Source organism: Myotis nattereri, assembly GCF_964212035.1.
Source record: "Myotis nattereri genome assembly, chromosome: Y".
Classification (NCBI taxonomy): domain Eukaryota; kingdom Metazoa; phylum Chordata; class Mammalia; order Chiroptera; family Vespertilionidae; genus Myotis; species Myotis nattereri.
The window spans coordinates 11540973-11554429 of record NC_138094.1 but is presented as its reverse complement, the minus strand read 5'-3'; positions in this window follow the sequence as shown (position 1 = coordinate 11554429).

Genomic DNA, 13457 nt, shown 5'->3' with positions numbered 1-13457 from the left:
ATAAACACTCATAGCCCTTTTTTGTCTGTAAATTTCCTTATTAGTTCTTCAATTTTGAATTATAGCCTTGCTGGGTATGGATTCAGCCCCTTGTTTTACATCACTTTGTATATTTCATTCCATTCCCTTCAGGCCTGGTGTGTTTCTGTTGAGAAATCTGTTGATATTCTAATGGGAGATGCCTTGTAGGTAACTTTCTGTCTCTGTCTGTCAACCTTTATGATTCTTACTTTTGCATTGATGTTTAATTATGATGTGGCTTGGTGTTGGTCTTTTTGGGTTCATCTTATTTGTGACTCTGTGTGGTTCTTGGACTTGCATAGTTATTTTCTGGCCTGTATCAGGGAAGTTTTCTGTCGTTATTTCTTCCAACATGTTTTCCCCTCCCACAACTGACTGGAAGAACTGGCTGGGTCTATAGACCAAGACTGAACACAGACCTGCTGAGAACCTGGATTGCGGTGAGTGATTGTCACCTAAATGTACACTCCTGCTGTTTGCCCATGACCCTGACCATGTCCACTGCTGTCACACATAGAGTGGCATGTTCCCATTCTCCGGTGACTTCTCTAGGCACACTCCCATCAGGCTGGCCCAGGTGATGGACATCGGAGCCTTACATCAGGAACCAGTGCCTTGTTCTTGTGTCACCGTCCCATGACCCACTCAGAGATACGAGTGCAGGCGACTGATTCAGGCCTCAGATACTGAACATGGAGAAGGAAGTCAATTGATGGCCCCTGCCAAGGTCTCTTGCCTGGAGAGAGAAGTAATGAGACTTGGAAAGTGGAATGCTTCTGTAATTTCTTAAATTCTGCCAAACATGAGGAATTACTTTTACTCATCATCTTGACTCAGAATCCAGCTTCAGGTTCACAATGGCCAGCTATCAGACAAGTGTAAATGAGCAACATGGTTGTGACCAAAAAAAGGATGGAGAGGTCCCAGGGCAAGCCATGAGGCCAAAGAGCTTCACACTAAAGGAACTCTCCCAGAGACGGGTGCCCATGTAGGCAGCAGGAAGGATGGGACCTTGGAAGCTTATCCAAAACTAGTAAGCAATGTGACAGTTCACCAGGGCATGGAAAAGACTCTCACTCTGTGTGGAAAGTTGTATGAGCAGAAGACCCTCAAGCCATGTTTAAACTACTCTTGAAATAGTTTGCAAAGGCGCATGTCAGTGTTTAATTCTCAAATATTTAAAATCACAGGGTGCTAACTAGTGATTTTACTACTTTATTTATTTACATGTATGGTATGTTTATAACAGTTTTTTAATGTTGTGCCATAACTCTGTAATAGCCATTGAAAAATAACAACTTTTCCTATGGTTATTTGGATTGCTGGGCAGGGTATTAGCTGGAGGTACTATTCTATGTGGGTTGCTCTACAGTGCAAAGCAAGACTAGTCTGTGATTTACTCATTTTGCATTTCATTTGTTTTGTTTGTTTGTTGGTCTCCTCAATCTAGTGAGGGTTCATGGCTCAGAGATACCCTGAGGAAGATCATGAACGTCTCATGAGGTGTCCGAGCTGATCACCCAGAATAGCAGTGGATGTACCCTTAGGCACTCAGTAAATTTTTTGGAGTAAATCAAGGATTGAAGAGCGAGGAGAGGTGTCTGGCTTTGGCAGGTGAGGATCAGCTGACCCGTGGACATCCCTGAGAAGATGTCCACTCTGTGCCAGTGCCTCCTGCCAGCCCTCACATAGGGCATAGAGGGATTTCCTGTCAAGTATGGATACAGAACTTTTGTGGCCATGAGTCTTATGGAACCGTCTCCAGGGGAACAATCAGCAGTGGAATGGGCTGTACAGCCTATAGCATCTGGTTTTCCTCTCAGCCACAATAGTCTTCCTCTGGCTTTGAGTTGGAGATTTAGGGTCAGTGGATGACAGGGATGCAGTAGCAGGAACCATTCTCTCCTTCTCTGGTCAGAAGCATAATTCTTACCATCTGATGAGGCAGAAGTGCAATCTTCACCAGAAGCATCCCTCTGCAGGCCTGAATGCCATGGTTGGGCCCTCCCTTTCCCTCTCGACCTCTAGTCTTCTTTGTGTCCAGGATCGGTGTGTGCCATTCTCCCCACCTTGCCCTGCACTCTCTATTGGAATGACCCAGTGCCTTTGGGGTTGGGATCTGGGAATGTCACTGGCACTTCATCTACGCCAGGCCAACCCTGCACCCCAACCCCTCCCCAACACCACCGCTGTCTGCATAATCTGGTAGATTATGTCTCTGATATTTAAGGGATGCAGATCACAGATTCAGCAAGACTGGCCCATGCTCTGCTGCCATTTCACTTTTGTGCCTCATTCTGGGTTCCTTATGGGATTCTCTGGGCCATTTTCTGCCTTGTCCCTCTAGCCCAGAGTGAGTGCTCTTCCTCATGCACCTCCCTTGTGCCTCTAGAAGCACTGCCCTTGGCATTAAATGGCTAGAGCCAGGCATGTCTTGGATATGAGGCATGTTCTCCTTGGGGAGCAAAAAAGAGGGGCAATCCCTTGTTTAGGTCTAGATGTCATTGGAACCAGGTCTTGTTGGGCACGGGCAGGGCAGGTAGTGCCAGCAGAGACTTGTGAGTTTGAAAAAGGCACAGAGGACAAAATATGTCAGGGTAGGAAGAGGTCTGACTGCAGAGGGAAAGAAGCCAGGTGGAAGGCTGTCTGCTCGAAGGCTGGGTTAAGAGAGCGGACGATGGGAAAGCCCATGCATGGGGACTGGTCCCCAGGGCCTCTGAAGGCCCATAGAGGCAGGGCTTGCTGTGGAACCCAGGAAGGGCATCCTCCTGCCTCTTTGGTGCCTTTTTGGTGCCTCTTTGGATCCAGAAAGGCAGTTGGGATGTTGATTTTCCTTCTGTACACTGTAGCTTGTCACGTTCTCCAAAACAGCTCAGAAGAATTGGGGAGAACTCCTGATTTCTGTTATCAGTGGGTGTCCCCAGCATGAGATTCCTGATGGGCTGGCTGACATTCCAGGGATGCATAAAGAGGGTCCCAGACTTGGAGCACATTCTAAGGACCCTCTTTCTTCCAAAAAAGGTCACAAGGGCAGATGACCTGGGATCGCAGTAGGAATTTTGTGACTGGAGCAGGTTGCAAAGGACGGCCCTATTCGTGGGCTCAGAGGCTACTGTGTTCTGTACGTAAGTGAGGGCTATGATGAGAGCAGGTGGCAGGTGACCAGGATGTGGTGAAAACATCCCCCAAATTCATGTGTGGGTGCTGGGAGTCGGCAGGGCCTGTCCATTACTGGGCAGGAAGTTCTCCTGCCCACAGTGCCATAGCACATGCCCTGGGTAAAGCTGGCTCCGCATGGGGGGCGTGGATAGAGGAGTGTTTCTTGCTCATGAAGAAGGCATGTTGGGCTCAGATTTTGTTTCTAGGTCATTCTAAGTGGTCCATCCTGCCTCCCTGTATCTCCTGGACACTGGGATCTCATAGAGGCAGCCTGAGCTTGGGCTCCTATAATTTTCCAGTTTCTGCCTGGTGCATGTAATGTCTGTGTTAAAGAGAAAATCTCAGCCCCCAGGTGGCACCCTCAGGCTAAAATCCCATGATACCAAGTCTAGGCTCAACTGCTGAACTCATTACAGTTTGCACCTCTTCCAGAAACCTAAACAGCCAGTCTGAAATTTTCTGGACAACACCACTGTGCTAATCTGTCATGTGGTCCCTCTGCCTGGAATATGAGAGTTGTTGGGCATCACAATGCAGCGGGTACAGAAGAGCCTACAGAAAATCTGGGCCTCTCTGTCTCTTTGTACTGGGTCAGCACACACAAGGCGCATCCATAGGGACTGGAACAAGTGGTTTCCAGTGAGCACCACCGAGGTACAACTTCTCTGGGGCTGTCACCGGTAACTAGTCCAGGCCCTGGTCTCCAACACTCCTCCCCAGTTGCCTGTGGCGGCTCCATGGTAGGGCTTCCCTGTACACAAGTCAGGCCCCCAATACTGAAAGGGACATAAGCCTGTCAGGAACCCAGAGCCCTGGCCTCACCAGTCCATGCCTGTTATTCCCCTGGATCAAGGCCCTACTTGAACTCAAGTTCCTGTGGCCTGGAAACACATTTACATTCTTTTCAGCAAAATATTAAGCTGGCATAAACCTCTGCTTTGTTCTGTGTCCCGCCCTAGAATAGGACAACCTTTTGTAGAGGATGGTCTAATGTTCGAAGACTATCCCTCATGATCCTCCTTCCCATCAATCAAGGAGGTGGTAAAGCAACTCTCAGCCAGTGACAGGCCCTGGGTCTGAAGAGTGGACAACCCCAAGCCAGTTCCCAGAGAGCATTTAAGTGGACACAGGTGAAGGTCACACCGGGGAGATAGGGGTATGGAGGGCCACCCTGAGGGTCAATACAACCAAGTGAAAGGGAGATGTCCTAGTGTGCTGTTGGATCCCACAGTCAATGGACAGTTAGCTGGCCAGCAAGGAACAGGCTCCCTGCCCACCTGCCACTGCATTCTGGCCCTAGGCTGTCTCAGTTTGCTCACTGTGTGGCCTGCCAGAGGAGCACCTAGGGAGAAGGCCACACATCCAGGCCCAGGGGCAGGACTCCATTTGCCTGTATGTCTCCCTAATTGTGAGGAAGTCAGTCCTGCATTTTCTACTTCTACTGCTCCTCATTCAGTGCCAGCCACTCATGTGCTTGCTGCTCTCTGCTGTGTTTCAGAAGTTCATAGCTTGTCACATACAGCACCTGGCCCTTCGTTCTCTTTTTATTGCTCTTCCTGTCTTTGTCTTCTACCTCCCAGTCTTCTAGCTTGGGCCCATCAGCGTAGGAGCTCATTTTCCCGTTTCTTAAGTACATTTTTTATTGATTTCAGAGAGGAAGGGAGAAGGAGAGATGGATAAACCACCAATAATGAGACAAAATCATTGGTTGGCTTTCTCCTGCACATCCACCTGGGGATCCAAACATAAACTCCGGCCCCTCCTCCAATTGATAATTGAACCATGTCCTCTTGGTTCATAGGCCTACTGAGCCACACTGGCCATCACTCTCTGCTTCTTCTAGTGGGAAGAGAAAATGCTGAAGTCTCTGTAACAGTCTGTGAGCTCCCCACTCCCCCCAAAAAGAGGATAAGAGAACAAGGCTCAGAAAATATGTATCTCTTACAGCAAATGCTCTCTTTCTCTTCCTCTCCCTCTCCTATTCCATCTCCCTCTCCCTGTCCCTCTGTCTGACATGCACCTTGTCTTCCCATCCCCACCTTAACAGGAAATAGTGTCCATAATGGGAATCAGAACCTCTGGAATTTGGGGAAAAGTAAACAAATGGGCAGGTTCTTAGGGAGGAAGGACATAGGCAAAACATCCTGTGGTCTGGGTGTTAATTCCTCTGCACAAAGAGATCGTGCCCATTACCTTGTGTGGAGATTCACCTGTGGGGCCAACTTATGTAAAGCTATTGTCAGCATGTCCTCCTCTAGAATTGCCCACTGTTATTAGCATTGATGGTATTTATTATCCACCAGATGCAAGATAAGGAAGAAAATGAAAGACAGTGCACACTGGCCAGTGTGTCTGGGCATTTTCCTGTGCACCAGAAAGTTTACTGATTTGATTTCTGGCCAGGGCACATGTCCAGGTTGCAGATTCAGTCCCCAGGCATCCAACATTGTTTCTCTCTCACAGGAATGCATGCTTCTGTGTCTGTCTCTCTCCATTTACCTCTCTCTAAAGAATTAATTTTAAAAACCCACCATATTAAAACACAACAAAAGAAAACTCATTGCTGCATGTTGCCTCTAAAACCAAGTGTCCTGCACTTGACGCTTTATTTGTTCTCGAGACCACAGTGAGAAATCTAGCAAAATTCTTTATTGGAATCTGGATTATTCTATAAAATATTCAGAAAAACATAGTATTAAGGCAATGAGGCTTAGAAAGCTTAGATAGAGACTACATCTGTGAAGTTGGGCACAGAAGGGGCCTGGATAGGAGGTGACTGCTGGTGCACAGGCATCTTGTACATGAAGGCCCTTGGGCAGGGTCTCTAGGGCATCAGAAAGCAAGCAGGGAGAGTAAGGTACACATAATAGGTTCCTTACTACTAGAATGTACCCTAGAGTCCACCAATCTGCACCGCAGTCAGGCAGGCTGGATACAGGGCAGCTGGAGCACACGAATGTCAAAGGGAAGACTCTGAATAAAGAAGAGCCAAAGCCTGACATGCTTGGCTCATTGGATGAGTTTTGACCTGTGAACCAGGAGGTCAGGGTTCAATTCCCAGGCTGGGACATGCCCATGTCGTGGCTCTTAGCCCAGTAGATGTCTTGTAGGAGGCAGCCAATAAATGATTCTCTCTCACCATTGATGGTTCTAACTCTTTCTCCCTCTCCCTTCCTCTGTGAAATCAATATATATATATATATATATATATATATATATATATATATATATATATATATATATATAAAAGTATGTACATAGTTTAGGGTTTTGATACCCTGAATATCCATTTAGAAATACAAGAGAGCCTTTTGTCATGGTCAGGATTTATATGCTGTTCCTTCTTCCCCTTTAATCTTCCTTTCTAGTCCACTTCCCCATGGGATTGTATATAAAGTGATCTATTTCATGCTGGGACGTTTTGTATTGTTTGTCTTGTTGTATTTCTCTGTACCATAATACGTTATTAATACAAACCTACAGTGGAAAAATTAGGCTGAGTAAATTTGGCATCCAAATGGCTTTACTAAGTATTTCACCAATCCAGGTGCATGCCAGCTGGCAATGAAAAATGGGCTCACTGAGCCATGCCATTCATGGTTTGTTCCACCCCACAATGTGCAATCTGACAGGCTACATTTTAAAATCCTTAAAATTTTGAGGTCCAAGCTTCCTAAATTTTCAACTAATTTCACATACACTATTTCAATAAAAAGAATGTTAAAAAAAACCACACATTATTGGGGTAATTTTTAAAATTGAAGTTGGAAGGCTTGTTGATAACTATACACTCAACAGTCCAAGAGGTGAGTTTTTAAAAACCTTTCCCATTCATGATGTTTGTTTATATTCACTAATAAAAATACTGAGGATTCAAGATAACTCAGAGTTTGAGTGATCATACCCTTTGTGGTACATTAAATGTCAAATAGTTGCAGAGAAAGTGCCTGAATAGTTCTCCAATAAAATACATATCACAATCTAGGGGCACTTTTGTTCACTCCGTTCAGAAGTATAGTCAGGAAGCTAACTGGTTCCATTTAAGTGGTAATCTCTGTTTCAATCTTAGTATAACCACTTCAGAAAGTGCTGATGTCACTTAAGTAAGCAAAAGGATGCCCACATTTATACTTCTTCAAACTTTTATATCATTCCGTATGCAATATTTCTCTATTTCTACTATTCCTTTCAAGGTTGAGGACATACAAAATGTCACAGGAAGGAGGTCAAGAATTGTTTTGCAGCCTTGGTGGAGGTTCCCCAATCCTTTTTTCCATTTAGGTTGTCCAAGGAAAATATGTAAATTGTTTACCCTCCCTAACTGGAAACAGGGCAGCATGCCATGAAGAAGTAACACGCTGCTTCATTTATTTTTTTTTATCATTATTGTTCAGATTATTACAGTTGTTCCTCTTTTTCCTCCATAGCTCCCCTCCACCCAGTTCCCACCCCACCTTCTGCCCTTACCCCGACACTGTCCTCATCCATAGGTGTACGATTTTTGTCCAGTCTCCTCCCACGCTCCCCACACCCCCCACATCCCTTTCCCCCGCAAGAATTTTCAGTCCACCCCCTCTCTATGCCCAATTTTATATTATATTCACCAGTTTACTCTGATCAGATTTTTTACTCACTTGATTTTTAGATTCACTTGTTCATAGACATGTATTTGTTGTTCATAATTTTTATCTTTACCTTTACTTCTTCCTCTTCTTAAAGAATACCTTTCAGCATTTCATATAAAATAATATGGAACGCTTCACGAATTTGCATGTCATCCTTGTGCAGGGGCCATGCTAATCTTCTCTATATCGTTCCAATTTTAGTACATGTGGTGCCGAAACGAGCACAGTTCTCTTTCTTTTTTAATAAATATATGTATTATTTGGAAACATTAAGATCTCAGTATGTTTTTTAAAGAATGAATGAGTGCACTCTTTCATGAGCCAATAGTCTTCTTATTTTTTTTAAGTTTATAATAGTCTTTATTATCCATGAGTGAGTGAGACATGTGCTGTTTTTCCTTCATTGACTGGCTTATTTCACTTAGCATAATGCTCTCCAGTTCCATCCATGCCATTGCAAATGGTAAGAGTTCCTTCTTTTTTACAGCAGCATAGTATTCCATCATGTAGATGTACCACAGTTCTCTAATCCATTCATCTACTAATGGACACTTGGACTGTTTCCAGATCTTAGCTATGTTGAATTGTGCTGCTATGAACATATGGGTGCATATATCCTTTCTGATTGGTGTTTCTGGTTTCTTGAGATATATTCCTAGAAGTGAGACCATAGCATCAAATGGGAGTTCCATTTTTAGTTCTTTGAGGAAGGTCCAGACTGTCTTCCATCGTGGCTGCACCAGTCTGCATTCCCACCAGCAGTGCACGAGTGTTCCTTTTTCTCCACATCCTCTCCAGCACTTGTCGTTTGTTGATTTGTTGAAGATAGCCAGTCTGACAGGTGTGAGATGGTACCTCATTGTTATTTTGATTTGCATCTCTCTGATGATTAGTTACTTTAATTATCAGGTTAGCAGATTGCCTTCAGCCATTTTGCCAACAGCAGGGTAATATAATGCAGATTTTCAGCCCTGCTGTTTATCAAAGTTCATTAGCCCTGTATAAAAATATATATATGTATATATATATATATATATATATATGTGTGTGTGTGTGTGTGTGTGTGTATATGTGTATATATATATATATATATGTATATATATATATATATACATACATGTGTGTGTGTGTATATATATATGTATATATGTATATATATATATATATATATATATATATATATATATATACATATATATATATTTTACAGGCCCAGTGCACAAAAATTTGTGCACTCAGGGGATTGGGGGTCCCTCAGCCCAGCCTGTGCCCTCTCGCAGTCTGGGACCCCTCAGGGGATGACCACCTGCTGGCTTAGGCCTGCTCCCCGGGGAATTGGGCCGAAGATGGCAATCAGACATTCCTCTGACAGCCTGGCAGCCCTCGGGAGATGTCCACTTGCCAGCGGGGAGAAGACCTAAGCTGCAGTCAGACATCCTTAGCACTGCTGACGAGTCTGGAGAGCCTCCCTCCACCACTGCTGTAATGGCAGCCATCAGCCTGGCTTGTGGCTGAGCAGAGCTCCTCCCATGTGAGAGCGACCTGACTACCAGAGGGCAGCACCTGCATTGAGCGTCTGCCCCCTGGTGGTCAGTGTGTGTCATAGTGACCAGTCATTCTCAGTCTTTCTGCTGTTAGGGTCAGTTTGCATATTACTCTTTTACTATATAGGATAGAAGCCTGGTGCATGGGACGGGGCCGGCTGGTTTTCCCTGAAGTGTGTTCTAGATCAGGGTGGGGTCCCCACTGTGGTTCCTGGCCAGCCTGGGTGAGGGGCTGATGGCTGTTTGCAGCTGGTCACACACTCTTCAGAGTAGGGGTCCCCACTGGGGTTCCTGACCAGTCTGGGTGAGGGGCTAAGGGCCGTTTTCAGGATGGCAGGCGACTGAAGCTCCCAGCCTCTTTTTTTATTTTTTATTCTGGGATTTATTTACCTTCTATTGCTGTCACTGGAGCTGAGAGCCGGCTGCAGCTTGAGGCTATGGCTGGCTGAAAGCAGGTATCTGGGTTTGTTTAGCTTCTATAATTGCAACATTGTTGCATCTGGAGCTCAGAGCAGGGCTGCCGCAGGTGGGGAAACTTGGCTTCCTCCATCACTGGAGCAACCAAGCCTCATGTTCACTTCAGCTGCGTGGCTTCCGGCAGGCATCTTGATTGGGAGTTAATTTGCATATCTCGCTGATTAGCCAATGGGAAGGGTAGTGAAGTTTTGGTTAATTCCCATGTTTATCTATTATTAGATAGTATATATATATACATATATATATACACACACACACACACATACATCTATACACACACACACACACACACATACACACACACACATACTACTGTTGGTCTTTATCTCCAGCACTTAACTCTGAGGTTTGACAGTGTGATCAGTGCTTCTTTGTGTCTAGATGTCTTGTTGTTCATCAGTTAATGTTGTTCATTATATTCCACAAATGAGTGAGAATGTGATATTTATCATTCTCTGAGTGGCTTAATTTGCTTAGTGTAATGCTCTCCAAGTCCATCCATGCTCTTTCAAATTATAAGAGTTCATTCTTTGTTACAGCAGTAGAGTATTCCATTGTATAGATGTATCGCAGTTTATTCATCCGTGCATCTGCTAATGGGCACTGAGACAGTTTCCAAATCTTAGCTATTGTAAATTGGGCTGGTATGAACATACAGTTGCATATATCTTTCCTGATTGGTCTATCTCACTTCTTGGGATATATATGCCTAGAAGAGAGAATACTGGGTCAAATGGGAGCTCCATTTTTAATTTTTTGAGAAAACTCTACACGGTTTTCCACAGTGCTTGCATCAGTCTGCATTCCCACCAGCAGTGCACATGGATTCTTTTTTGTGTGGCTGTTTTCTTGGATCCAGGGCCTTAGGTATTACAGACTTTTGATCCCCAATACGAATTAGGCATAATGCAGTTCGAATAAGAGCACACATAGTTCAAGATGACAAGGTTACTTGTTTTCCTTGAGCCTGAGTTCAGAGAGTACCTTTTGATATTTTTATTATTTTTTTAATATCATATTTTATTATTATATCTGTCTTTGTTGTTTATTGTTATTGCATTAAGCATGCCTTTATTTTAAAGTCTATTCTGTCTGATGTGGGTATTGTTGCTTTTTCTCTGCATCCTCACCAGCACTTGTGGTTTGTTGATTTTTTTCTGACAGCTATTCTGACAGGTGTGGATTGGTAACTCATTGTCGTTTTGATTTGCATCTCTTGGACTGTTCGTGCCTTTGAGCATTTTTTTGTATGTCTCTTGGCCTTTTGTAGGTCCCCTTTTGAAAAGTGTTAATTTAGGTCCTTTGTTTTGATTGGATTGTTTATCTTCCTATTGTTAATTTGTGTGAGTTCCCTGAAATTTGTGTGAGTGGATATTCAACACTTATCCGAGATACTTGGGAAATATGTTCTCCTATGCTGTGGGCTTTCTTATTGTTTTGTTCAGGATTTTGTTTGCTGTGCAAAAGATTTTTATTTTGATGTAGTCAATTTGTTTATTTTCCCCTTTGTGTGCATTGCCTTTGAAGCTGTATCGGTAAAGATATTGCGGAGACGTATCTGATATTTTGCTACATATGCAATCTTGTAAGATTTTTTATAGATTCTCATCTGATGTTTAAGTCCTTTATCCACTTTGAGTTTATTTTTGTGAATGGTGTAAGTTGGTGGTCCAGTTTCATTATTCTGCATGTATCTTTCTAATTTTCCTAACATTTATTGAAGAGAATATCTTGACTCCATTGTATGGTCTTGCCTCCTTTGTAAATTAATAATAGAGCATAATGACTTGGGTCCACTTCGGGATACTCTGTTCTGTTTCAGTGGAGTATATGTCTTTTCTAGTGGCAGTAGCAGGCAGTTTTGAGAATGGTGGCTTTATATTATAGCTTAATATCTGGTATTGTGTGCATGCCAACTTTTTTCTTCTTCCTCAGATTGCTCAGGCTATTTTTACTCCATTTCAATTTTTGGAGGATTTTTTTCTGTGTCTGTGATATATTCTGTTGGTATATTAATGGAGATTACAATTAATCTGTAGATTGCTTTCGGGAGTATGGACATGTTAATGATGTTAATTCTACCAACCCATCAACATGGTATATTAGTCCATTGGTTGATATCTTTATCTCCATTTCAATGGCCTGTAGTTTTCCAAGTGCAGTTCTTTTACTTTCTTTATGAGTCAATAAAAATGTACAGTTTTTAATTATAAACCTTGTGTTCTATCAAAATTACTTCACGCGTGAATTTTAGGACACCCTTTACTTAGGCGACTCTGGTGAAAGGGCCATTTGACCCACAAAGGGGTCGCAACCCACGGGTTGAGAACCGCTATTCTAAAATGTCAATTAAATCTAATGGATCCAGTGTGTCCTTTAGAGGCTCTGCATCCTTGTTATTTTTTCATATGGAAGATCTATCCAGAGAAGTCAGAGGGGTGATAAAAGTCCCTTACTGTGACTGTCCTGTTGTCACACTCTCTGTAAAAGTCTTCTAGAATTTTTGTTAGTTTTGATTTTTTGTTTGTTTGTTTGAGATATATATATTGAGGTGCTCCTCTGTTGGGTGAATATATGTTTACTAGGGTTATATTGTCTTGTTGGTTGGTCCCTTTAGTATCATGCAGTGACCTTTCTGTCTCTTGTGATGGCCTTTATTTTAAAGTCTATTTTGTCTGATACCCATATTGTTACTTCAGCCTTGTTTATTTTTTTCATTTCCATTTGCGTGGAAATGTTTCCCATTCCTTCACTCTCATCCTGTGTGTGTCTTTTGTTTTGAGGTGGTGTTCCTGTAGAAAGCATATACTTGCATCATGTTTTTGTATCCATTTTGCTCCAATACACCTTTAGATTGGAGCATTGACCTATTTACATTTAGGGTTATTATTGATAGGTATTTATTTCTTTCCATTTCATTTCTGTGTGGCTAACTTTCTGACTCTGTTTCTCCTTCTCATTACAGCAATCTCTTTAGCATTTCTTGTAAAGCTGGCTTGGATATGATGTACTCCTTCAGCCTTTTTCTGTCTAGGAAGCTCTGTATTTGACCGTCTATTTTGATTGAAAGAATTGCTGGATATAGTAATCTTGGCCTCAGATCCTTACTTTCCATTAACTTGAGTACTTCATGCCATCTTCTTCTGGCCTGTAGAGTTTCTGATGAGAGATCAGGAGTCAGCCTTATGGGAACTCCTTCATAGCTAACAGTTTTGTCTTGCTGCCTTGAAGATTCTGTCTTTGTCTTTAATTTTTGGCATTTTAATTATGATGTGTCTGGGCATGGGTTTGTTTGGGTACTTCTTCTTTGGGGTTCTCTTTGGCTCTTGATCTTGTGTGGGATTTTCCTTTATCAGGTTAGGTAAGTGTTCTGCCATTGTTTCTTCAAAGACCTCTATGCCTTTCTCTCCTCCTGCCTCTTTTGTCACTCTCGCTATTCTAATACTGTTAGGTAAGTGGTCCTCCTGTTTGTTTGGGTTTTTTTTTTTTTAAATCTTATTTTTTCTGTCTTTTTTTTATTGGGTGATATTTTTAACTTTGTTCTAATTCAGTGATTGATCCTCAGCTTTCCCTAATATCTGCCTATTCCTTCCAATGTGTTCTTTATTTGTGTTACGTCATTTTATATCTA